The sequence below is a fragment of the Dipodomys spectabilis genome, unplaced genomic scaffold, assembly GCF_019054845.1.
Source record: "Dipodomys spectabilis isolate Male_0828 unplaced genomic scaffold, ASM1905484v1 ptg000140l, whole genome shotgun sequence".
NCBI classification, from domain to species: domain Eukaryota; kingdom Metazoa; phylum Chordata; class Mammalia; order Rodentia; family Heteromyidae; genus Dipodomys; species Dipodomys spectabilis.
In genome coordinates, this window is record NW_024870817.1 from 35,622,038 (window position 1) to 35,649,533 (window position 27,496).

General features: G+C 38.4%; 1 protein-coding gene across 2 annotated transcripts in view; it reads left to right on the forward strand.

Annotated features, from left to right (window-relative positions):
* Pde4d (phosphodiesterase 4D) overlaps positions 1 to 27,496 on the forward strand; it is a 1,402,687-nt gene that overhangs the window by 223,327 nt on the left and 1,151,864 nt on the right. The window contains exons 1-2 of one of the 2 annotated variants that reach the window (XM_042690977.1): positions 8,767 to 8,796; positions 16,682 to 16,739. The gene's annotated coding sequence lies outside the window, so the exon portion shown is untranslated. Of the gene's footprint in view, positions 1 to 8,766; positions 8,797 to 16,681; positions 16,740 to 27,496 lie in introns of those variants that run through there. The other variant, XM_042690975.1, reaches the window with a different exon arrangement.

Below are 27,496 nucleotides of genomic sequence, written 5' to 3' on the forward strand. Positions count from 1 at the left end.
TCTTATTCTAGATGACAATTTATGAGCAGCTTTAATTTATCTACCTTGTATCTACTTTGGGGACACAAGGGTCTTTTGAGATCAAAATCAGGGATGAAGAAAGCCTTGCCAGAGAAGGTTGCTCAGGCCTATGATCCTAGCTATTGAAGAGGCTGAGATCCAAGGATCTAGGTTAGAAGCCAGCCCAAGACAGAAAAGTCCATGAGACGATTATCTCCAGTTAACCAGCAAGAATGATCAATGTTGAGCAACAACTCAAGCAGAAGAGCACCAGTCTTGAGCAAACAAACAAACAAAAAATATTTTCGAGCACAAGGTTGGGATTTCAAATCCCAATATTAGCAAACAAAGGGAGGGGATGGGTATGATTTGGTTTCTTTAGCATCATAAATGGTCTTCATTAGTGTTCTTTAGAAAATACCACTTGAGAATCTACAATTGCTTGTCTTATTTTGTGGGAATGGAATATCTGCATAGGTTTTCCTTAGGTATGTATGCTCCCCTGTGCCACTAAAGAAGCAGACTGTTCTGCTATTTCTTATAGTTCCTGTGGCACTGTGAAGAACTATTCTGTTCTCTGGGTTGTTGTAACACAGACTGAAATGTAGCCATTTCTGAACTCACAAAAAAGGAGACAAGTATAGTGTGTTAAATGGTCATCCTGCTTGCCTAATGTTGTCCAGTGAAAATGTCTTCATTGATGTAATTTCTTTGCCACTCAGTATTTAGTCAGAGACACTGGAACCACTCTGTCTCTTTTGCTTGAGTATTATGAAAACACATTTAAAAATGCTTCCAAGCCTGGGAACCTGGCAACTGCGTTTGAAGCAGCTTTACTAACATGCAGAGTCAGGTCTGCTGTTTGTTTAAGTGTCATTCACTTGTCAAAGACTGTACAAATAAACTTGATATGGACTCTATTGCCATGCTGCAATCCATCTGCAATCAAGTTAGGTAACATAACTAGGGCCAGTACATCATTCTATGAGCTTGTGTGATGGTTTTGGTGAGGTCTGTCTCCTGATTTTAACTTTAGTTGTTATATTGACTGCTGTTCTTTCAGAGAACGTAGCATTAAAACTTTCTCTTTCTCTGCTACACTTCTTTGGATGCTTTGATTTTATGAATTTAATTTTATTCATTTACTTTTTTTTGGCAGTGTTGCTGGTTGAACTCAGGACCTCTTACTGTCAGGTGTGCACTATCATGCTCAGCTATTGGTCAAGAAGGGGTCTCTTATGTTTGCCTAGTTTGAGTTTGATCCATGATCTTCCTGATATCAGTCCCCCAAGAAGCTAGAATTATAAGCATAAGTCATCCCACCTAATTTCCTTATTCTTAAACCTCAAACAAAATCCACTGTTTCTTTCTCTATAATTTCTATTTGTGTTTGGGTATTTTAATTGAGGCCATTTGTAGTTATAATAGAAGTTTAAGGTAGGTTGTTTCCTTCCCTTCCCCCTCCCCCCTCTCTATGCTGGTCCTAGAGTTTAAATTAAGCTAGCATTCCAGGCCTGAGTTACCAGTGCCCAGCTGTTGTGTTCTTCTTTTAAAATAAGTTAACCTTTTTTTTAAAAAAAAAGTTGTAAGCTGAAGAAAGAACAGCAGAATCCTTTTTTTTTTTTTTTCGTTTTTGTTCTTTTGGTTGTTTTGGTTTTGGTTTGGGTGTTTTTTAACTGTATTTTTTCCTTTTCTTTTTTGGTAGTGAGGATCGAACCCAGGACATTGCACTAGCTAGGCAAGTGCTTTGCCACTGAGCTACATCCCAGCCCAGAATCCTTCTTCTCTGTAGACTTTTTTTCATATTTCATGTTTCTGGTTTTTTATTTATTATCTTTAAGTGGTAGTGAAAATGTGTTTAATTCAACATGCCAGTTTGTGAGCACAATGCATGTTAGTCAACGCCTTTTCATCGTTCTCTCTCCTCTCTCCGAAGCCCACCCATCCCTCAATTTGCCTGGTTCCATTTTCACATACATACACTGACTATTGTGCCCACATTCACCCTCTCTTCCTTTCTCCATGTATCTGTGCCCCCCTCCCCTTAGCCACACACCTTACATAGGACACATGTTCCAGTCCTCTGGTCTTCATTTTATTAACAACTATCCACAGACCCTTCATCATCTGAGTAGATTCACAGGGACTATTTTTCTTTTTTTCTAAAGTGCACACATGTTGTAAAGTCTACAGCACTGGAGCAAGCTGCTCTTCAGGGCACCTGTGTTCTTCTGGTCCCCTTCTAGGGGTGTGTGTTGGCCAAGAGTCACAAAGCTGTTCATGACATTTACCCATGCAATTGCATTACGTAATATTGAATTATCACACAAGTTAATGCAACAAGTACAAGTTAAGAGGAGTGTTTGTATGAGAAGCCAGCTAGGATGCCATCAATTTACTGAGTAAAAAAGTTAAATTAGCTTTATGTCAACAAATCATGAAAGATTGTGGGAAATCTGAATGTTTAACTCAGATTGCTTCTGAAGTGTCCTAAACTTCTCATTTCGTTATGAAGAAAAACAGGGGAAACCACACATGATGTATACCAGATGTGCTTTATGGAAGACATTATAGAACTATTGATATCATACTCAAAGGAAGGGATTTGCACCTACACTGAAAAGTAATGAACAACATGCATTTAAATACCTTTTATTTGTGAAGTATGCTTAAAATACCATTTTTGAAAAGTTTGACTTCACTACCTTTATTTTATAAACTGGCTAGCTATCACATAGGAGGGCTTGTAACAGGATAAATATAGGGTAGTGGAGCCTTACTGATTCGTACTTCTCTGGTGTCCTAGGGTAGCTTCTGCCCTGTCTGCTCTAGACCAGAGAAAATGGCTTCTTCAATTTCTTTGGTAGGTAGGGAGTAAAGGACATGTGTGGAGACAGACAGTGTTTGGTCACTGTAGGTTGTCTTGGACAGATGACAGAAGGGACTTGTTTTATGACATGGCTCATGCCAAAATAAACCATCACTCAAAACCTTTAGTTAAAGCAAGTCATATACTTCTTTCTCAAATATTGATTTCTTAGCTTAATTTAAATCTTAGCATTATAACTGGGACCTATGGACATTGACTACTTATGGAATGGTCTAGTAACCAAGGGAAATTGTCCCTAAAAAGTAATATTTTTTGAGAATTCGTATACCTACCTAGGAGATTGTCTCAGGGGCATTTTTTTGTTTTGATTTAGATAATAACTCTTATTGACAAGCCTCATAATATCAGGCACTTTGCCATGTTACCTTATCTTTTATTTTTAAATATTTGAATTTCCTTGAGATTAGGAAATAACCCCACTATTGGCTTTCTCTACTACCTGGCCTATCACAGAGTCGGTATTGAATTGATGTAGAGTTAGCAACAAAATTCCCCAAATGGATAGTAATGCATAGTAATCTCAACAGAAATGACCTATGGTAAACATGTTTAACCATACCAAGTTTGTGGGAACTTTTCTCATCTTCTCATTTACTGTGCTACTCATTATGGATGATGATGTATGTTTCAACGTGAAGATGTGACCATACTGTGTTCACCTGTCTTCTTAGCACTGACTCATGGAGAGATAAACATTTTCCAGGAGCAGGCTTGGCTCAGCTTGTATAATTCATGCAGTACAGATCTGTGATTTTTTTTTTCTGAGCATGGTCATTCAGGCATCTTCAATTGCCTCACTCAAACAGGGCAGCAGCCCAGTGGTAAAGTCATCAGATAGCATGCCACCCTAGAAGACTTGGTACATTTCCCAGGCCCTGCTGGGACACACACCAATCAACCCAATTCCTTTACGTCTCTTTCCATATTGTCACTCCCAGAGGAAAAAAATGGTAAGCTACATTAAGCCTCATAAAGAGAAATTTTAGTTCATGAGGTGTAACTTCTCAGTAATTGTAATTAGTATAATCTGCTTCTTGAATTTGTTAACTGATGTTTGAAAAGAAGTTGGCAGTTCTCTCCTTTCTGTTTAAAAACTTTTTAGTGGATCACTTAGTGCATCTCACAAAACTCTGTAAGTAGCTTTGATTGTGGGCAGGATTATCTCAGATCATCAGGAAGCAGACAAATCATGAAATTAGGAACTCAAATATAATTTGCAACACTTATAAGAAAAATAATTTTGAATTTCAAACTTATGAGCAAGAACTGAAGTTGAGATTTTAAACAAAAATATGTCTGAAAAGTGCCAGCTGTCTACATACTTATTACCCTAGAGTATTATACTTCTAAATACCTTAATATATTATTGGTTGAATGTGGCTCTCAAGGAGATACGTGACCTTGTTTGGGAAAATGACCTTTGCAGTTATAATAAAAGCATTAACCTTATTGTTTGAACTATGTTGGTAGCAACTATACCCAATGAAAAGAGTATTTATTAGAAAGAAAAAAGAAGAGAAGACACAGATGTGGATTAGAAGACCATGTGGGAATGGCCACACAATGGAGGTTTCTAGACTTAAGAACATCTGGAGCCACTGGCAGCTGGAAGAGGGCAGAAAGAGAATGGTCTCTAAAGCCTTCAGAAAAAATATAACCCTGCAACACCCTGGCTGTGGACTTCAGAACCAAGAATGAAATCCTTATTGTTTTAAGTCACATAGTTTGGTAAATTATATATGGAAAACTAACAGACTTGTTTAAAAGACAAGTCAGAAGGGAAATTAGCAAGTATTTTCAACCAAAGGAGAATATGAATATATATATATATATATATATATATATATATATATATCATAGCAAATTTTGTTGGATGCAACAAATTAATATTTAGGGGAAAATTTTTTAGCACTGCCTATATTCAAGAAGACATGGCTCAAATCACCCTCAATTTCTGTTGTAAGGAACTAGAAAGGAAGAGCAAGTGAAACCCAAAATAAGCAGAAGAAAATAAGTGAAGGTCAAAGTATGACAAAGTATAAAAGAAAGAACCATAGAGAAATTAATAAAAATAAAAGTGAGTTATTCTAGATAATCAACAGTATTTATAAAACTCTAGCCTAGGTGAAAGGGAGGAGGAAGAGAGGGAAATGGAGAAATTGAGAAGATCTAAAATAAATTACCCATGGCCATGCCATTAGGAATTGAAAAAGCAAAATTAAGAATCCAAGTTTCTTAGGGTCCATAGTCTACTTTTCAGCATTTCTAAGACTAAAGAGATGAGTGGGGGGGGGAGGGGCTGGGAAGGTGGCTCAGTGGTAGAGCACTTGCTTTGCATGCTTAAGGCCCTGGGTTCAATTCCTCAGCACCACATAAGCAGAAAAAAAAGCTGGAAGTGGTGCTGTGGCTCAAATGGTAGAATGCTAACCTTGAGCTGAAGAGCTGAGGGACAGCACTCAGGCTCAGAGTTCAGGCCCCACAACCGGACCCCCCCCAAAAAAGAGATAAGTAGATGAGTAGATATATGACCCTGTCCTTGAGGACTATACAACTTAGTAGGTGCAGACAGAGACAATGATTTTTGAATTGGCATCCTTAGTGGACTTGAAGAGCAAATTTGGTTTTCAGAAACTAATAGTAGTTGTTTTACTTTGGGGGGGGGGCTACAAAGAAATGGAGAAAGCTTTCCAGATAGTGAGAACTATATGCACAAAGGCATAGCTAGGGGAGACTTTGAGGTATTAGAAAACTGACTACTTCAATACTTTGTTCCAACTGCAGTCCTGAGCCTGAAGAAGGGAAAGGAGACAAAGTTGTGGCTGGACAGACTTAGACACACATAGTGAAATGACAGTGGTAGGAGAGACAGGAGGAACAGGGTGAAAGATTTGGGGTATCAAATTCATACATTTAATGATGTTTTAGGACAATTGCAACTTCTGTCTTCTTTTCCTTGACCATAATGTGTATCACTTTAATAGGGAAGCTTAGAGGAAGAGCAGGCTTTAGTAGGGAGTACAAGAAGTCCACATAGGGACTTTATAATTCTCTCCCTTTTTTTTTTTTTTTTGGTCAGATGTGGGTCTTGAACTCTGGGCCTGGGTACTGGCCCTCAGCTCTTCAGCTCAAGGCCAGTGCTCTACCACTTGAGCCACAGCACCACTTCCCATTTTCTAGTGGTTTATTGAAGATAAGAGTCTCATGGACTTTCCTGCCTGGGCTGGCTTTGAACGGTGATCCTCAGATCTCAGCCTCCTGCATAGCTAGGATTACAGACATAAGCCACTGCCACCTGGCAAATTCTGAAACTCTTTGTGGTTTGTCTGGAGAAAGAGGATGAATATGCTGTAGACAGATGAAACTCTGCTGCTGAAGTAATAGAGTGAGATTCTGGTTCCTCCCATCTAGTATGCATAAATCTTCTTTCTAAATTAGGCTACCACGGCTGCCTGTAAACTTCAGAGGTGCCTGAACTAGTTAGAATGTTCTCACTCAATGCAGCGTGTGTCATAAGTTTAGTCCTCAGAGATCTGTAGTCTAAGAACACGAAGTAGGTTTTGACTGTCCCCCAATACTCTTATTTTCAATTATAAACCAACATTCGTTAATAAGATCAACAATTACCATATAGAGAGCCCTTAATGAGAGCCAGGCACCGGTTAAAATTACTTATATTTATTAACATGTTTAGTTTCCCAGCAGGGCTGTTTCCTGTTGAGGGTTAAGTATTCCCCTGAGACCTACAGTTCTCATCCTTCCTGTTTTCTGACACTGGTGCTGAGGGTTCCAGCCATCTCTGACATTTAATGCAGTGAGCTCACTCTAATGCAGATTACTTCCAGACGTTTGACTTGTACTTGTGTTTGCAAATTTCTCGCCCTCTTGTTTTTTTACAGGTAATCCAGAGTCTTCACTTTTCTATCATTATATCTAAATGCCACAAACTGGGTAATTTTAGAGAAAAGAGGTTTAGCTTTCTCATGGTTCTGAAAGCTAGAAAATGCAGGAGCAAAATGTAAACATCTGCCCGGCATCTGGCCAGGGCCTTCCTGCTGGGCCATGGCTGGGCAGATGGCAATGCGTGGCTCTACAAGCTTGCCTTGCATTCTGCATTCTTTCTTATATTGTAAAGCTAGTCACATAGTCAAGGGAATCCCTATGCCATGGGCTCAGCTTGTTTTAGTTACTTCTCAAAGGCTCGACCTCCAAATCATTTACATATTACTTCAGTAGCTAAGTTTCTAATAAATGAAATATTCAAGTCACATTCAAAATAGTAGTCACTACATTCAGATAATTTCCATTCATTGATGGATAACTTTGTTTCATATTTTCTAGTTTACTTATGTATTAGGAGTTGAGACCCTAGGAAGATGAAACATTCATGCTTTTATCTATATACCCTACTAAATACAGCTAAAGATGCTGGGCAGTCTGTGTACAAAGAAGATGTACACCAAGAGTGCTCTGAAAGATGGAATGAAGAAAGTAGACTGGATTCTTGAAACCTCAAGAACAACATGGCAGAAGTTCCTTGGGTTTTCTTTTTGTCCACTGTAACTGGACCTCACACCAAAGAAATAAAGAAAAAACCAGAAACACCAATAATAACAGGCAAAAAAAGTTCAACCAAAGCAAGCTCCCTATAGCTAGAGAACTAGGAACTTGACAACGGAGCAAGAGATAAAACTTTTAGACTTCAAGAATTATACTCTTGCTTAACATCAGAGAAATAACTGTGAGTGACTGATACCTATTCCAGTAAAGGCCAGGTAGAGAGTCAAGATTTTTATCTTTATGGGGTTCTAATGAGGTAGTCTAATAGCCCACTGAGCTAGTATCATTAAAGCACAAGTTGGGGACCAGAACTTTTATCACCACAGAGGTCCCTATCTTCTTTGTTCCAGTGAAACCTCATAGAAAATTTGGACCCCTTACCTGCCTGGTCTCCATTGGGTTGATGTCTGCATATATCTAGGAGGTAGTCCGCCCTCTTACCATTGTCCAGTGGTAGCAAGGCACTTCACCAACTCCAGACTTCTTCAGTCTGCATAACTATAATTTATACTACTTGAACTACCACTTTCCACTCCCCATACTCCACCTGCCCAGGTAACTACCATTCTACTATTTTAACTTTTATTTTTGTTTTATGTTTGTTTGTTGAGATTCTTTATGTGAGATTGTAGAGTATTTTTCTCTCTGCGTCAGTCTTATTTCCCTTAGCCATGCTGTGTATGTTCATCCCTGGTGTGGCGTCATAGATTAGTATCTTCTTTTTGAAGAGTTTATTTCATGAGTACACCTGACCTATACTCTCTCTCCCACTTGCTTTCTCTTTCTTCCTCCTCCCCTCATTTCTTCTTTCTTTTTGGTACTGGGAATGAATCCAGTCCCTCATATGTTAATCAAGTACTGACCTACATCCAATCTATTGCAATTTTTAAATTCATCAATGGATACTTAACACCTTGGCTATTGTGACTAATAATGCTATCAACTAATAATGTAGTTCCAGGCAAGCCTGAGCAAGAGGTTAGTGAGACCTTATCTCAAAAAACAAGCTATGTGGAGTGCACAGAGAGAAAGGTCATGGTTCAAAATCAGGCCTGGACAAAACATAAGACCCTATTTGAAAAATAAGCAAAGCAAAAAGGATTGAGGATATGCTTCCAGTGGCTGAACACTAGCCATTACAGGTCCCTGAGTTAAACTGCAGTAATGTATTAAAAAGGAAATGAAAAGTAATTTTCTCTTTGTTTTGTTGTGATGTTGAGCATGCAACCGAGGTCCTTGTACATCATCAGCCCTAACATGACTTTTCTTTCTTTCTTTTTTTCTTTTTCAGTCTGTCATGGGGCTTGAACTCTGGGCCTGGACGTTGTCCCTGAGCTCTTCAGCTCAAGGTGAGAGCTCTACTACTTGAGCCACAGCGCCACTTCTGGTTTTCTGGTGGTTAATTGAAGATAAGGGTCCCACAGACTTTCCTGCCCATGCTGCCTTTGAACCATGATCCTTAAGTCTCAGCACTTGAGTAGCTAGGATTACAGGTGTGAGCCACTAGCACCCGGCTAACATGACCTTTCTATATCTACACAACTTTACCAAATATATTCGTTAATTTTCAACTTAATGATGGAATCTTTAAGGTTTTTCTACATAGAACATGATGTCATCTTCAAGTAGAGGTAGTTTGCTTTTCCTTTGGTTGCTTCTTATGTCTTCTTATCCAGTTGCTCTTCCTAGCATTTCTAGTGCTAGCCTGCAGAGAAGTGGCAAAGAATGCAACCTTAGCCTTTATTGGCTTTCAGAGAAAAATCTTGCTCCTTTTCTTCATTGGAAATTATGCTGTGTATATACATTTCAAAGCCTCATTTCCCATATTTTAAATTGATACAGTGAAAATAAGAATACTTGTACAAACAAAAAGGTAATTGTCCACAGTTAGAGATTAGTATTGTGAAATAAAAATATATGATGTAAGTATATGCAATTTGTGAGAAACTTTGTATAAGGTAAGATATAAATATGCTAAAAATAAAAAATTATTTTGAAAAATATATCATGTACACTTGAAGGAAAACAGGAGAGGCTTTTATGATATCAACTAGGGTAAGCTTCAGAATGAAGAAAATGGACCATAACAAAGAACCTGGTATCTTGGTGAGACGGCCACTGCACCAAAATGACATAACAACCCTAAATGTGTGTGTAGCAGAAAGCAAAAGTGACAGCACAGAAGCAAAACCAGGCAGAACAGAAAGGAGAAACACACAGTTCCACAGATTCAGTCGAAGATTTTAACACCCTTTCCAACAACTGAAGAACCAGACACTAAGTCATCAAGACCATAGAAGAACTCGACATCATCAGCCTAGTAGAGGTAGCTGGTACTTTGAGAAAATTCTTCCTCCAAATAGTACAGTATGCATTCTTTTATAGTGTCTACAGAATTAATATCAAAATAGGCCATATCCCAGGCCATGCAAAAGTCCTCAACTAACGTAAAAGTAGCTGAAATTATATGAAGTATTTGTGTGTTGTCAAAACACCATAAACTCAAACTGTAATTGATGAGAGAGAGAACAGGAAAAAAAATTCCAAATACTTGGAAACTATATATCATACCTATAAATAATCCAGGTCAAAGAGAAGAAAAAAATCTCACAGTAAATAAAAATGAAATGAAATTAAATAAATGAAAAACACATTATAAAATTAGTAGGATACAATTGAAGCAGTATTGAAAAGGGAATTTTAAAATTATATTTTATTATTTTAGTTATACAAAGAGGTTATAATTCAATATGTCATTTATGAATACATGCATGGTTTTCAATATCACTCCTGAAAGAAAATTTAAGCATAAAAGGCGGACAACCTAAACTGTCACCTAAGAAACTGAGGGGGTAAAGGTGAACATAAACACAGAGTGAACAGAAAGAAGAAAAAAAGAATTGCTTTCTCAGGCTGATGGAAGAACCGTTTAAACATCACTGTTTTGTTAAATGTTTTATTAGACCAATACCCAAATAAGTCATAGAAAATGAAGTTCATAAATTGAGTCATTGGTGCTGTGATGATGAAAACAATGGTTACTTATAATGATCCAATTTTTAACCGCAACCATTTTCCTAGAACTGACTCACTAAGGATGAAACAGTATTTTCCCCTTTAGATTAATCAAAACTCATTTTATGTTCAAGAAACAGTTTAGTCATGAATTTAAGCCTGTGTTTAGAGGCTAGCTAAATTACTTATCATGTTCATTTTCTTATTTATGTAATCAAGGGGCATAAAAATATCTTTACTAGTGGTACTCAACTATGGCTGCAAATTGGAATCACTTAGGAAGTTTTTATAATAAACTGGTGCCTCAGTCCTGTTCAGAGAGATTCTAACTTAATTGGCTCACCACAGAAATTCTCAAAATGTAGTCTTAGATCTTCAGCAACAGCAGCAGCACTTGGAAACTTGTTAGAAATGCAAATTGACAAGCCCCACCCCTGTCCTGGCAATCTGTTTTTTAATCAGATCCTTTCAGTGATTCTGGGGCAATGTGACCCAATTTTTAATGGGCAGAGAAATCATCTGGGGAATCTTGTAAAAGCACAGAGTTTGATTTCTGGTCTGGTATAGGGACTGAGATTATTAACAAATTCCCACAGATGCTAATGGGGCTGGTAGTGGATCTCAGTTTTCATAACGAGGGTCCATGAGACATCTGGACATTTGCATTTTCAAAAACTTCCCATGTGGAATGCAGCCAAGGTTGAGAACTACAGTCTCTATAGCTCTCTGGGAGACTGCCAATAACCCATGAAACTTGAAGGAGTTTTCATATTAAGTGTTCTGCACTTGAAGTTGTGGTATTATTGAAAAGCACACACTGTTTATTCTCTTCAAAGTAATGGCTACTGATCCTAAGTTGCTACTTGGTTGCTCAAGAATTCCAGTCATGATCCCTTTTTTCCAGAATGAATGTTGAACATCTGCTTCCTCTCTTCATATTCTTCCCCCTTTACATCCATATTTGCCTTTCCCCCCACCCTTTTTTTTTTTTTACAAAGATTTTAATCTGCATTCCAAGCTCAAAATTAGTTGATGACATGAATGACTCATTCCAGTGTAGTTGGAGATGGTGACATGCACTGTTCACCATTTTCTGCAGATAAAGCTCTGAAATCCAAAAGTTCCCAACATGGCTTCTTATTTCATATATTCTAACTGGACCTCTTCACTTTTCCCCCGCAATGTTATCAATAAACAACCATGCACGATATCTTTATGGCCAAGCCAGACCTTTCTAATGGCCAGCCATCTAGTGAACATCTTCCCTTAGATTCATTAAAGTTGCCTCAACCTTAATATGTTCAAAACACAGCTTTTATCTCCCATCATGCTTTTCATCCTGCATTTTCTATAACAGTAAAAATGGCTTTGAAGTTATCTTTGACTCTTTCTTACCTTTCCTATTCCCAAATGGAACTTATTGTGATGGTCTCCCCTCTTGAATTCACCCACTATCCCCTACTGTTCCTCTACTGCTCTGGTGCTGGTCCCTATCATTTCTAGTTGAAGCTACTGCTTTGCTAACTTATCTTTGCCTTTAGTCTGACCATCTTAAATGGACTGTTTATTCATGACCCTTGTCATCTTTGAAACTCTTCAGAGACTCCTAATTACTGTCAGAATTAAGTTGAAACTTCTTCATGGGACTTGAAAATCATTATAAATCTCATACATGCTCCATTTTCTAAGAGCCTCTCTCCACTCTGAACTTGATATGGCTTTTTATTTGCATCATTTTCCTTGTAGGTTCCAGCTCATTGAAAAGTCACTGTCTCTTCTTACAGGGCCTTTCCATTCTCCCACATACCTAATCCTTACTCTTCTACATGTCAGGATACTGTCTCAGACAGATGATACCTCTCTCCCATGGCTGAGATTTGTCCCTTCTCAATATCCCCAGGGTTACAATTATCCCACTAAACTTCAACTCCCTCTTTACTTGTCTGTCTTCCTCAACAGCTCCTTCAGGAGAGGGATTAGCTTGTTCACCATGTCCTTCTCATCAAGTGAGGCATCCGTGTCTCTATTACTATCTTTAGCCTATAAATATTGATAAACAATATCCCTAGTCATATGAAAAAAGGAGTCTGCCATGGTGAATCAGCAAGAGAAAAAGAACTATTAGAAATACACAAATCAAAACAAAGGAGGAGGCTACAATGCTTGATAAGAAATGTACTCATTATCTTGCCCAGGTAATTGTAACCCCTCTGTACAGTATGTTCACAATAAAAAAGAAAAAAAGAAAAAAAAATACACAAATCACGTTATAGACTCTAGCTTCTCTGTTAAGGCCCTCGACTCCTTAGAGCAGGCCATCTAGAAAAAGTACATTAAAAACAAGTAGAGAAAGGATATTCTAACTAAGTTGGATGGCATATTTTTTTCTTCCAAGGACTCATTATATAAACTTTCTTTTTTTATTGTAAAGGAGAAGTACAGAGGGGTTACATTTACCTAAGTCAGGTAATGAGCACACTTCCTTTTGAACAGCGTCATTTCTTCCCTCATTTTTCTCCCAGTTTTCCTTCTTAACTCCCCTTCCCTGCAAGTTGTGTAGTTCATTTTCAACATAATGTCTAGTGAGGGTCACTGCTGTATTTGTTCACCTTTTGTCCCACCATTTCTGTGCTCCCCCTGGTCCTCTCCCAAACAGGTAAACTTGCATACAAGACCAAAGGTACAGAGATCACGAACAGAGAAGGAGAAAACAAAGGAGAAAAACAGAAACACAAAAAGAACTTTTAAACAATGCTACTTAATACTTGAAAACTTGATATACTTGTAGCAATACTTCTTCCTAAGTTCCATTTTCTTCTAGAACCAACAAAGGAGTCTGGCTTAAATGACATAATTGCTGGTCCTGCGTTCTCACACTTTTCCCTCCCTAAGTTCCTAGTTTAGGTGTGGTGACTGCCCAGCACACAATTTATCAGTAGTAGGTGAGAGAAGAACAAAACACCTTCAGATTGTGAGCAGACATGCTCCTCTGGTGAGGAATGAACTTGTGCAATCATCTGTACATTTACACAGTCCCTTCTTCCGGAGAGTTGTATTGACAAACTTTGAGGGAAAAGACAACTTTCAAGGTTTGCAATTCATTTCCTACAGGGAATTATTGTAACAACGTTTTAATAAATAAACAGTGAGTGAGTAAGTGTATGCGTTGCTGACAAATACTCTACCCCAGAATCTCCAGGGTCCTTGTGGGTATTTCTCTAGAATTTTGTATCTCAGAGGCAATCTGAGTTAATCTACTCCTGATTTCTGCGATATGAAACATCCTCTTTGGAGGATGCTTAGTTTTGATGCTGACTTCTATGTGGATGGCTGATGGTCCCTCTCTAGACTACATTCCAATGAGAATTCATGTCAATGCTTTTCCGGTAAAAGGAGCCTGGCCCGCTGAACACCGTGAGGTCTGTCTCCCTAGGCTGCTATCTCTCAGGCTCACCTTATCTAAGTTATCTAGTTTTCATGGTTCAGCTCAGATTTCATTTTCTTCTGCAAGTGAGGCAAAGAACACAATCTGTAAGTGCCTTGTCATTCTCCTTTTGATTTGGGCAGTCCGAGGGTTTGAACTCTAGCAAATCACATACCACTTGCTTGCTTGGAAGGTGCTCTACCGCTCAAACCATACTTCCACTTCTGCTTTTTGCTTGTTATTTGGGAGATGGAATTTTATGAATTTTTCTTTGAAGCTCACTTCAGACTGCCATCCTTTGAATCTCAGCCTATTGAGTAGCTAGGAATTCAAGCATAAGCCATGAGCACCTGGTTACTTGTCATTCTGAATTTAATATGTCATTCTTTTTTTTATATTATTTTCTGCTCCTTTGGAGCAGAGGTTGCACATTTTTTACCTTATTTAGTGAGTGTGGCCTACTTCAGCCCATAGCTCACTGTGAGGCAGTGTGAATGATGTGCTCCATGTGAAATGTCACATAAAGCTGTCCCATCACATGTCCCATGGTCTTATGCAGAAACCATGTTTGCTCCTTTTAGAAAATATTGGCTTTTCGAGCACTTTCATATTTTCTCTGGCTTCTGGAACTATTATATCGAAATTTAAGGTGGATTGTGTTTCTCTCAGACTATGGGACTGTGAAGGACAGAATGAGAAGATGATTACAGCTTGGAAGAAACTGGCTAGCCTTTTATCCCTTAAATTCCTAGTCCAGGGAAAGAATTGAATCATATGATTCTATGAACTTGATTTCAGTTATTCTAAGAAGACCTAGGACCAGCGCCTGCAGAGCCCATGAACAGAGATGCGAATAAATGCTTGTTAGATGAATGCATCATATCAGGGAGGGTGATCTTATTCCAAAACTGAAATCGTAGTTTCCCTGTCAATTAGTCTGTATCTACATCTTACATTGCCTTCAATACCCTGTAGTCAGTTTAAAAAAAAAAAAAAAAGAAGACTTTAACAAGAATGGCAACTAAATTCTGCCTTGGCAAGTTGAACTTTTTGGGAAGAACATATTTCAATAATAAAACATATTTCAATAATAAAAATTTTGTCGTAAATATTTTAGAATGAGGTGATATTTTAAGTTGAAGTCAAGTATTACTGTTTTGGAGCTTTATGTAGACCTCAATGGTAAGTGGAAAGTTTTGACTGCTTTTTCCTTTACTGTAAGTGTATAAAATATCTTCACCGAATTAGACTCCCAGATGAATTTTCCTGGTGAGATTTTTATATGTTTTTTTTTTGCCCCCAGGATATATTAGGATATATATTTGGATATATTAGTATATCCAAAATAAAATAGATTAACAGAGTCTATAGACTCAGGGAATATTTACTGTTTACATGATTAAAAAAAAACTTTGATCTAACACTTGAGATCAAGAAGAAAACTTATAAGTTACTCAGTTTAGATATTTTTAATTTATATTTGGGTTATGGGCTCTTTGAAGATCTGACCAGTGAATGATTTCAAACTTTACTCAGAAAAATGAACATCTGCTCGGAGTCACCAAATTTGCCATATAATTTTAGGATTATATGCAAGGGTATTATTCCTCAAGAAGACTTTTATTAGTGTAACATCACACTTCAAAGAAGATGATGAAGAACCTAGGATATACCCCTGCTGTCCCACAGTAGCTTAGGAGCTGAGGCAGGGCTAGATCACAGGATGCCCTGAAACTAGTACCTCTATCATCAAGTCATGTTCTTGTGCTCACTGCATATTTCTAGGCCCTTCAGGTCCCTGACATACCAAGAAAGGACTCCCTTTGACTATGCAGAAGAACCTCACCCAGAGTGCGGTTTCATTCTCGAGTGGCTGTAGAGCTCTGCTTTTCCATAAAGAGCATATATATATATATATATATATATATTATGTATATATATATTATGTAAATATATATATATATTTACATAATTCTATAACTATAGCTATATATATATAATTGGAGAGATCCAGAAAAATGGTTTTAGTTATTGGTGGCTCCTACAAGCAAACCAATGTGTGTCTCAGCATCTTTGTACCTATTATTTTCTCAAGCATTTTCTCTCATGCTTTCTGATTTCATTATATGCAGAGGTGATGAAGACTTTATCTGTTTGAGAATGTGTGTTTTCTCCTGTTAATCTGGTAGTTTGCCTTATATGGCTTCAAATTGTGGTGATGACAGCAGGGAAAGAGGCTTCTCCTCTGTCTGTTGAACAAGAGCTAGGTGCTGTGGTAGTTTACCACCTGTCATCTGCATAGCCAGTAAAGTTTGAGGGCTATAAAAGCCTTCATTTCCCTTGCCTCCTTCCCTCCCTCCCTCCGTCCCTCCCTCCCTCCGTCCCTCCCTCCGTCCCTCCCTCCCTCCCTCCCTCCCTCCCTCCCTCCCTCCCTCCCTCCTTCCTTCCTTCCTTCCTTCCTTCCTTCCTTCCTTCCTTCCTTCCTTCCTTCCTTCCTTCCTTCCTTCCTTCCTTCCTTCCTTCCTTCCTTCGTTCCCTTAAATTAGAAGTTAAGAAAACTCACCAGGAAAAGCAAGACATACACTGGAGCCAGCCTTTGATAGAGAGTAAATGAGGTATGCGCTAATCTCATCAGAGTTCTGCAGGGCCCTCATAAATTCTTGCCTCAGACAGCAGATCTTGAAGATAAAGGGAATGTTCTTTTTGGTACAGTAAGACCTCAAACATAGGTGTAGAAACAGCTGTCTGATAATTTTGTGCAAGTTGTGACGCTCTCCACAATCTATTCTTTGCAGAGAGTCTTGAATGAAAACAGAAGACTGGATTCCTGCACTAAGAAGACAAGTGAGAAAGGTAAGGCAAGGAGCATTTCTGAGTATTTCCAAGCACTGGTCCTGGGGAAGGACCATTTCTACAGATGTTATAACAATCCTAGAAAACTGCTGTGGAGCAGGTGGTGGTGTTCTCATTTTTACAGGAGAGGACACCACCGAGATCCATGGGGTGGATGTTTTGTACAAGGATGCACAGCATGAGACAAAGCTAGGTATGTCTGCTTCAATGTCAGGCTTTTTCTCTTCTATCATAAGTAGGTTATATGCTGCCATATTGTTTTGAAGTGCTCTATCTTATACAAATCTGCACTTTAAAATATCATGAATATATTCATATTTTATGTGTATGCTTATATACCATTAATAAAATTCAAAAGTATAGAAAAATATGCGTATGCACACATGAAGCAATGTATGTGTACATACATGAAGCTATTATACCCCAACTACAACTACTTGTGCAACTTGAGCAGATCTGACAAATATTTCCTCTCTTCCCTTTATGTCTTTGCTCATGTACTATCTTTTTCCAGTCTCCTTTCCAATATAATTATAATCAACATATATAAATGAATATATGTATTTTCAAGTCCATATCTATCTATCTATCTATCTATCTGTCTGTCTGTCTGTCTGTCTGTCTGTCTGTCTGTCTGTCTGTCTGTCTATCTATCTATCTATCTATCTATCTCTGTGTATCTATCTATCTGTCATCATTTTGGGGCATAGTGCTATATTCTGTCCCTTGCTTTAGTATCTTCCACTGTCATTTGACAAGCTATTCCTCATGAAAGAAGAAACACAATGAGTGAAATAGTCCCTGAACACTCAGGAAAGAAATGACATGGGGTTTGGATGGTGCCCATAGATTTTAATAGAATCCTTGCGCTTAACTTTCAGTGAAAATGGTTGGCATATGAATTTTTGTTCTGTTACGCTTTTTGCCTAAGTATTAACATGAGTCCATGATTTTTATTTTCCATTTCACTGGTAGCCCTAGGAAGACAGAGCATCAGTGTGGCTTTCAGATCGCACACTCTCTTAGTAGTAGACCCTTTAAATGTATTGGGTTAGAATATAATTCCACATAGAGTTGCAGAAATGTATATGTATATGGACTCCACATGTAAATCTCATCAGAGCTCAAGAATCAGAAGTCTGGGGTGGCCGATTCTTCTGGCTCTCCAAGATGGGTCCTGAACTTCCTGCCTGGCAAAAGGTGCCCAGGGGTAAGACAGCACCAATCTGTGGAAGCTGTCTGAGAAAAAGGATGCTGAGGGGAAAAAGTAAGCAAATTAGAAAGAGACAAGCTAGCACTGTTCTATTTGGAAGCTGACCTTTTCTTTCGGCGAGCATTTCGATTGCCAGACTCTTGAACTTCAAGGTTTCTTTCTTTATAAAATCCCATAAAAAAAAAAAGCACTCTGTGACTCCACTTTATGACTCTCAAGAGCCAGCTTTCCCTGGGCCTTCCAATATCCTGCTGTGGAGAAGCAAAGGGTTTGCCCTCCTTACAAGAGACTTAACTTCTCTGATCAGTTCCTGCCCCTCCTCCTCCATTGCACTCACTGATGATAAGATTGTGTTCTGGGTAGGAATTTGACATCTTGTTTGTTTGTGTGACAGGGTGAGCCCAACTCTGATCAACATCTGCTCACCCTTTTGGTTGCTTTCCACTTCCTGCTTTCTGCTGCTTCTGGGCCTGCTTTGCCAGGCACAGCAGCCCTGTCGGTAGATGTCTGTTCATCCTAAGCTATCTGTTCTCTCAAGGGGGAACAAGTTCTCTGCACATCTACAACTGCTGCTCTGTGATAGTGAACTGATGTGACTCTAGCTTCATGAACCCTGGGTTGAGTATGCTTATCAGAGAAGCACCTTGTCCTTGCTGCCCTGTGCTGCCTAAGCTTGGAAAGCAGGTGTGGCATCTTGAAAAGGAGCCTTTGAGCAGCAGGTTACTCACGTTGGATATGGGACACAGCAGGTGACCATTAGTACTCTGAATAATGGAACTATTTGATTTATAGTGGGTAGGGGGAGTAAGTCAGAAAAAGGTTTTCTGGGCAGGGCACCACTAACTAAGGCATTCTGAATGCCTCCTAGAAAATCCTAGGGGTGGATTTTAATCCATTCTATGCTACCTTGTGAGGGAAGGTTTGAGATTAAGGTCCAATGACATGGGGTGCTTTGACTTTTGGTAAAACCAAGAGAGATTCAAATGGCACAACCGTAAGTTCTCCCAGTTATTGTCCTGTGAAAGACAACTTTTCTTCTCACTGGGACTAGGCTACAATGTTTACTTTTCCTTGAATAGGGAATTTAATTCCCTGTCTATCTATGGAATTATTCCCAAAAGCCAGTTACACGGGAGCTAGGGGCATCTTACTCTCCTATTTTCATAAAAATCTGCCGTCCACAGTCCTTGCTTGTTCACACTGTTCCTGAGCCTCACTTTAATGTAGCCCATGTGGAGAGCACTGTCCTCTGTGGGGCTGTGACTATCTGTGACTCATTTGTCCATTGCTGGCTATCTTGACTTCAGGTATTCATTCTCACTATCCTAATGTTAACAGTGAAGAAGAGGTGATCAAAACACACAGTATCCTATTTTTTTTTAGCTCCTATCAACCCTGTTTTCCACTTTCCAAGTATTTGCTCTGTTTCCTCTTGCTTCTAATTTTCATCACTGTATCCTGGGTGTCCAGTGCAGTAATACTTGACACTTCATGAGTACTTGCTGAGTATCTGTTGAATAAATTAATGTGAGTCCCAAGTGCCCTTTCAGTAAGGATTATACAACATGTTCTCTCTGTCCAGCTGTAAAATATTTATCAATCCGTATAGTTTAGTCAGCTTTCTATTGCTATGACAAAATACTTGAGATAGCCAACTCAATAGGAGAAAGGGTTTATTTTGTTGGCCCTGTTTTCTCTGGGCCCAGGACAAAGTGTTATATTATGGTGAGGGAATGTGTGGTGGAGGAAGCTTATTCACCTCATGGTTGCCTAGAAAGGGGTGGTGGGGTGGGGGTGGGGGTGGGAGGAAAGAAAGGGATAGGAAGGAGAGGTAGAGGGGAGGGCCAGTCTGGCACAAAGACATGGCCCTAATAAGTCCATCCACTAACTCTACCTTCTCAGTTTCACAACATTCCTACAATGCCATCCCTTGGTGGCGAGGCCTTTAACACAGGACCTTTGGGAAACATTTAAATCTAACCCCTGACCTCTGGGATGAAATGGGGTAACACAGAGTTCCTCTCTTAATTTCTCCAATCTCAGAAAAAAATGTCCCAGGCAAGCTAATAGGGAAAATATATCCTGGTGACATAACCCACCTCTCCATTCAGGACTATCTCAGTATCACTTTTGTTGTTGAATAAAAACCTTAACCAAGGTTGGTTGATCATCATAACCAACTATATACTGTGCAACTTCTGAGATATCCCAGTGCAATTGTCAGATGAACTTGAAAGAATCTAGGCTCAACCCCTGCACGTCAACCTTTTAGGTTATCTTCTCCACATCTAATATGTGTAGAAAGATGAAGTTTGTAACAGAGAGAGGATTGAGCAGGAAAGAAGCCTTTATTTTAGTGGCTTTGTGATTGCTTGAACTACCCCCAAAGGTAAGGCACATAGCTACTTGGTACTGAGGCCGAATTCATCAGTTGCCATTTATCTCAACCATGAAAATAGGATCATGTCAGAAAGAAGAAAGCCTAGGCTGAATTCAGAAAGCTCTGAAGTTCCCTTTGTTTATTTTCATGAAAATTTGAGCTAGAGAAAATTCTGAATAGCTTTTAGACAACTAAATCTTCTAATTTAATACTTCACATTTTGTGCTTTTCTATTTCTGAAACTTTACTTCTGTATATTTTTCTATTCATCAATCTAGGTCTCATTATTTTAAAAATCAAACTCTCATCTCATGTCCTTGGTGAGAGAGATTTCCCACATTTATCTTTCTATTTCTTTGTTAGGAATCCCTACAACTTTTTTAGTCCATTATTTTTCACAAGTAGTATCACCCATTATGTTAATTTTATTCTTAGTTGCTTTTCAAAGGCAATGTCCTAGAGGAATTATCTTTTCTTTGCACCATTTTTTAAATACTTCCTTGCTTACAATAGGACTTCATCAATATCTGATGCTTGATTGAAGGAAACTAGGCCAGTATGTCTCCATGTGGGTAAGTGTGTTGATAAGATGACAAGAAAGGGATCCTGGACCCTGGTATCAATTTTTTTTAAATGTTTTTTAGTGTGAAAATACTGTACAGAGGAGTTACAGTTACACGAGCAAGGTAATGATTACATTTCTTATCCAGCATTGTTGTCTCCTCCTTTGTTTTTCCCCTACCATCCCTCCCCTCCCACTTCCACAACTGTACTCCCCCCCACACCTAAATTGTAAAGTTCATTGTTCAACAGTGTCTTGTACATCTCATTGTTACAATGGGTCAACCTGTATCCCTTTTTAAACATTATGTTTTTTCCCTTCCCCTCCCCAAAGTATACCAACATCAAATACAGTGAAAATAGGTTTCAGTTTGGTTAAAGTTAGAGTAAATGGGTTCAGAGGGCAACCTGAGTTCAGAAGAATAAAGCAGTATTAACACTGTGAATAACACTAATGCAGAGCAATGGGTCCAAATAACTTTGCAGATGTTGCTTAACTCTGCTTTAACTGTTTCTGAGACAGCATGTTAACTCAGTCTCCCACTGCTGTGGGAAGGCATTACTATCCTTTCTTCTTCTTCTTCTTTTTTGGTATGGATTTATAATCTGAACCTTGTGATCTTACAAAAACAGTTGTGCTCCACAGCTGGAGAGAGAATGTGAATTAGGACACACATGGGGGCATGTCTGTCTAATGTCTCAGAGGATAAGGAGCAAAGAGACAGAGCTGCAGAAAAAAATAAGTCAAATCATGACTTTAAAATGTGCTGCTTTCCCAGACAATGGTAGAACTTAAGGGAGTTTCCTTACTGGTTATCGTATGCCACTGCTTTGGAGTCCTTGGTAGGACTATCTCTATGGGATGATTGGTCCTAAGCCTCATTAATAGAGGTTTTGCCACTCCATTGGAGGTAGGTGTAATGCAGGTGGGTTTTAGCAAAGAGGTTCATATAGCCCAACCCACCTCAGCAACTAGCACTAATTGGCTCCCCTGGGAAGATCTAGGAGAAGCTGTCAATCCTGAAGACTGAGTTTTTGTTTATAATTTGTAGTGATTTCTCCTCTCTTATTCCCTTTCCACCCCCATGCAGACTTGCTCTCCATTTTAAGGACAAATAAATAGTTGTCCCCAAAGTACAGATAATTAGAAAGGCAAGGCCCACCTTGCAAGGATGTCAACAGCATCTTTCTATACTTTCCATCCTTTCCAGTCTTTCCCCTATTCCCACAGTGGCTGGGCTACACTTATATCATCCTATGGGAAGGATCCTGTCCAAGGTTCATCTGGTGAAGTGAAGCTGAGAAATAAATGTGTCTTGTTAGTGTCAGTGCATTAATATAGAAGGCGATTGCTGGTTTCTCTGATAGGACTTCAGTGTATTTTGCTGAAACACTAAAGATGATCTTAATCCTATCACATATTTAACCAATATCAATGCATTTTAAAGTTAAATAACAGGAGAAGGAATTCTTCCTTTGTCTGAAGGCTCTCTGTGGTTCTGGGATCTTCTGCTAAGATGATACTAATAGCTACTGTTCAATAAACCATGATCCTTTATAGGAAAAAACTAAGGCTCAGGGAAAAATTTGTGCAAGGTCCCAGAGCACACGCCAATGTCACAAATTGATCACAACTAGGTTTGACTGTCGTCTAGTGTCTCTGTTCTCAACAGCTATGCTGGACCACCTTTTTGTATTATTTTTAATGCTAGAGTCCTTTTATCCCACTGTACAAAAATTACTTGAATTAGTTACTCTTTCCAGTCTTTGAAGGGTATTAATAGCTCTGGTGGAGCTGGTTAACCATACTATCATTTTGTTATTCCATGTAGTATATTTCAGGGCCATAATTCAATAGGTATTTTGATAGATCCAGGTGATAATAAAATTTGTGCATTAGAAAAGACCTTAAGCTGTTCATAACATAAAAGTTCCCCTGTTCTTTCCTACATTGAGGTAGAAGATTGGAGAGGAGGTGAGAATGATCAGGGAAGTAAATACTGCTAGAGTTATAAAGACTGAGCTGTGACTATGGAGTATGATCAGTACCAGGAAGATAATGGAAGACTTCTTCCTGTGGTCAATGTGTGGTATAGGATGTAGTGTTGGGGGGAATCCAGAGGAATAACGAAGGGCAGAAACATCTTTTTCATCTGTTTCATGCATGCTTGGGGACCCGGAAATTGGCAATTTCTTCCTTCTAATTATACTTAATTGAAGAGGCTTTTGTTTTGAGTCGTACTTACAAGAAGATTTAAGCCTGATCAATATGAATTGATTTTCCCCCAAATTCATTACCATCTTGAAACCTTGGACAGTATCTTTAGGTTGTAGGTGTTAAGCCTAGCTGTATGCTGTTGTTTCATGGTGAGTAAAATTAATCTAGAGATGATCAGTGCTAATTAATTTAGGTAAGCATACATTTTTGTAAATTTAGAAAATCATACATTTTCTGATTTTTGTTGAGAGGTATTTTAACATCGTGGCTATTTTTGTGTTGTTTTAAAGTTAAATGGAGTGGAATAGTCCACTTAGTTTGTGTTTAACTTTCTCTAAAACCTTTCAGAGGTATATCCCTTCCGTAGCAGATCATAAGCAGACAGAGTAAGAAACATGGAAGAAAGAGAATTAGTGCAGGTCATCGTATTATCTGATCTGGAGTAGAAAACTTGATTCTGAAAATCTTGACTTGGAACCTTAGAACTCTTCTCTCAAATGTAGTTGACCAGGTATCATCATGTCAACATTCAAGAATATTGCTCTGTGACCAAGAAATTGGATACAAAAGTGCATTTATAGCCCAAATCTTATTTAAGCATAATGTTTAGCTTCTCCTGTTATAACCCATGTTCAAAAACCCCCAATCTACTAGTTAGGTATCAGTAACACATGCCTGTAATTTTAGCTACTCACAGGCTGAGATCTGAGGATCACAATTCAAAGGCAGACAATTCCAAGAGCCTCTTATCTCCAATAGAGAAGCAAAAAGCCAGAAGTACAGGTATGTGTCTCAAGTGGTAGAGCACTATCCTTGAGTAACAAAAGCTAAGAGAGACAGTAAGGTGCTGAGTTCAAGCCCCAGTAACAGCATATATACAAAAAAAAATCTCATTAGGAAGGAATTCAGTGCAGAAACTTATTTGTAGTCATCCTCTATTTTCATGTGTCCCATAGGATAGACAGAGATTCAATAAACAATACAATGATCAAAGGTGAAGTGAAGGAGTAGAGTAGGAGGCAAAATCTTTGGATGGCCTGTGGACGAGACAGGCAGTCTCTGACTCACAGGCTGCCTCGAAAGGTTATAATGATTTTGCAACTTTATCCAGTCTATCTCTTTTCCTTTAGGCAGCGCTGTTCTTATACTTTTCCCAGTAGATGATAATCTGTCCTGTATTTTAATGAAACTTCGAATACAGAGGACACAGGTTCCCTGAGGAACTCATTGTTGAAGTAAGAGGGCTTTCAGAGAAAGATTGTGTTGTCTATTTTTACTGCTTATACTCTCCACAGAGATGATCAACTTTATATAAACAGGGTTGCATCCATGTAGTCATTTTACATGGTACTTGCACAGATTGACAGATATTTAGAGAACATATCTTCTCTAGGGATCAATTAATGTAACCCCCTCATTGTAATTGGTTTAAGTCTTCCCTCCTCTGGACCCAGATTACAAGTTGTTCTGTTTTAAGTGTATGTTCCATTGTTGACTGGGTTCCTTCCTTTATATCTTTTGCCACTATGCATTGTTTATATTTCCCTCTCTATGTTAAAGTCATGGGGTTTTTGTCAGTCCACATCCAAAATATGTAATTTTAAAAATGGCATGTGGCTATTAAACTGGGTGGTGGGACATGCCTGTAATCTGAGCGAGGGAATAGTTAGTGGCAGAAGGATCAGGAGTTAAAGGACAGACTGGAATATAGGTTGACTCTGTCTCTAAAGAATATAAAAGGTGACTATTGTCTGTGATTGATAGGATGTGAGATAATACTGGAATGACTCAGAGACTTTCGCTCTGACTCTATTTCTGCCATACCTTCTGGGTGGGCAATTTACTAAGTATCTCTGAGTCTCAATGTATCATGATGAGACATGCGATCAGATTGCAGCAGCTCCCCACCCCCCCCCCCCCCCAGGTAGTTTTCCAGGAGCTATTGACAAATATAATATGAAAAGTGGCCTTATTTTAAAATAAATTGTGTGTGTGTCTGTGTGTGTGTGTGTTGGGGGAAGCAAAGATTAAATTAATTTAAACAGATTTTTAGGCTGAAGGACTTGACTCCTTCACATACTTTTTTGGGTAATAAAAATGTACATCATAGATATTTTAATATTCAAGAGAGGTTTTTCTAAAGTAATCAACTATGGTTACTCCCTTTTCTAACTTTTAAAATATGCTTTAAATGCCAATCACACTGACAAAGATAATTTGAAAAGCAGAAGTACTCAATCTTTCCTAGATACCCATCCCAGAATTATAATAAAACTCAGGGCTGGCTGTGGGCAATAGCTTGTTAATTCCATGGTTTGCCTTTTGCATTATGAGATTGTGGAAGGCAGGGGTTTTCCTTATTTATGTGTATGAAGAGGATCTAGTCTGACCCTTGAGCCCTGGGAGATATTTAATAAATGTGTTCAGTGAGTCAAGCTGTCTGTAAATGGAAGGGAATGTCTTAAAAAATTGAACTCCCTTGATGTTGTGGAGGGGAAGGGCAAAAACAAATCGTTTAACTAGGGATACAGGTGGACCCATTGCAACAATGAGATGTATAAGTCATTATGTCCACAAACGAACTTCACAACTTTGATGGTGGGGGGAGGTGGGAGAGTATGGGAAGGGATGGGAAGGGGAAACAAAGGAGGAGGCAACAATGCTTGATAAGAAATGTACTCGTTATCTTGCCCATGTAATTGTAACTCCTCTGTACGATATTCTCACAATTAAAAAAAAACCAAATTGCCAAAAGGGCACTCTGAATTACTGCTTCTACAATTGTTTCCATCTACATTTTAAAATTATTAATGCAGATCATATACGAGTTTTCCATAAGCATGATGTAATAGTCTAGAATATATTTCATCTCCAAAATAAAACTAAAAAAGTTCATCATAAATTAAAAAAAATTGAACTTCCTGTCACAGAAAATGCTATTATAGAGTGGATTTTTAAAATGGATGGAATTTGTAGTCAAGATGATAGATCAGAAATTTATGGGAGTCTCCTAAAGTTATAAAGATAATATAAGAATAAAATTACTTGTAGATAACCACAGGTAGGTTAGGGAAGGGCATAGTACAGCTTTGTAGGCAGCTCTAGCTAGCTTATTTCCTAGGTCTGGAGGATTTTACCCATTATCTTGAGTAGAGATTTTGTCTGAGAATGTAGAATTATTGCTTAAGGAAATCCAACCAGATTACCAATATGTGGGGCGGGAGCATAGCCCCTGAAATTCACTTTCCACCTTGCACAATGCCACTTTGTAGTTATGAATTCAATTCATTAAATTTATGATGAGTCTGTCTTCCTATTTTGCTATTCTGTTACTTTGTTTTATTTCTTATTTGCTTCTGGAGAGCAAGAAATGTATCTTCTATGCAATTATCTCTCCTTTGATAGCTGGTATTTTGTGATTATAGAAGAAACTCAATAAATATTTGCTGGAAAAAAAGATGAATACCATGGCCCAGGCATTTTTCCAATTTAGAACCTGAAGACAGAAATAGTAAACATGATGAGCTTATGTTTTGAAATTTAAGTTTTGAAAGTAGGAATTACGTTAATACCACAAAACAGCCACTGCTAAGATTTCAGATTATTTTTCTGTAGAGATTTTATGCCAAGGGAATATACATTTAATTGTAATTATAGTGTATATATAACTTTATGTCCTTATTTTTATTTGAAATATTGGAGAAAATTCTCACAATTGTATGTACTTTTGTGTGTAGGATTTATTTTTTAAAAAACAAGAAGCACCATACAAGTTCCAAGTAATATGGTTTTCATAGAGTTTCTTATTGTCTTTGCATGGTTTTCTTTTTCTTTTCTTTTCTTTTTATTTGTCGGTCGTGGGGCCTGAACTATGGGCCTGGGTGCTGTCCCTCAGCTCTTCAGCTCAAGGCTAAAGCTCTACCACTTGAGCCACAGCACCACTTCTGGCTTTTTCTGCTTATGTGGTGCAGAGGAATCGAACCTAGGGCCTCATTCATGCAAGGCAAGCACTCTACCCCTGACCCACCTTCCCAGCCCGTTTGCATGGTTTTCTTAAGCATTTATTTATTTATTGTTATCTTATTTCCTATTAGCTCTTTTCTGATTTTTTTTTTTTTTTTTTTTTTTTACCAGTATTGAGGCTTGAACTCAGAACTTTGGGGCTGTCTGTAAGCTTTTTTGCTCAAGGTTAGAGCTCTACTACTTGAGCCACAGCTCCACTTCCAGCTTCTTAGTGGTTAATTGGAGATAAGAGTATTGTGGATTTTCCTACCTGAGTTGGCTTTGAGATGTCTATCCTCAGATTTCAGCCTCTGAGTAGTGAGGATTACAGGTGTGAGCCACCGGTTCCTGGCTCCTCATTATTTTTTTAATCATCTATTTAT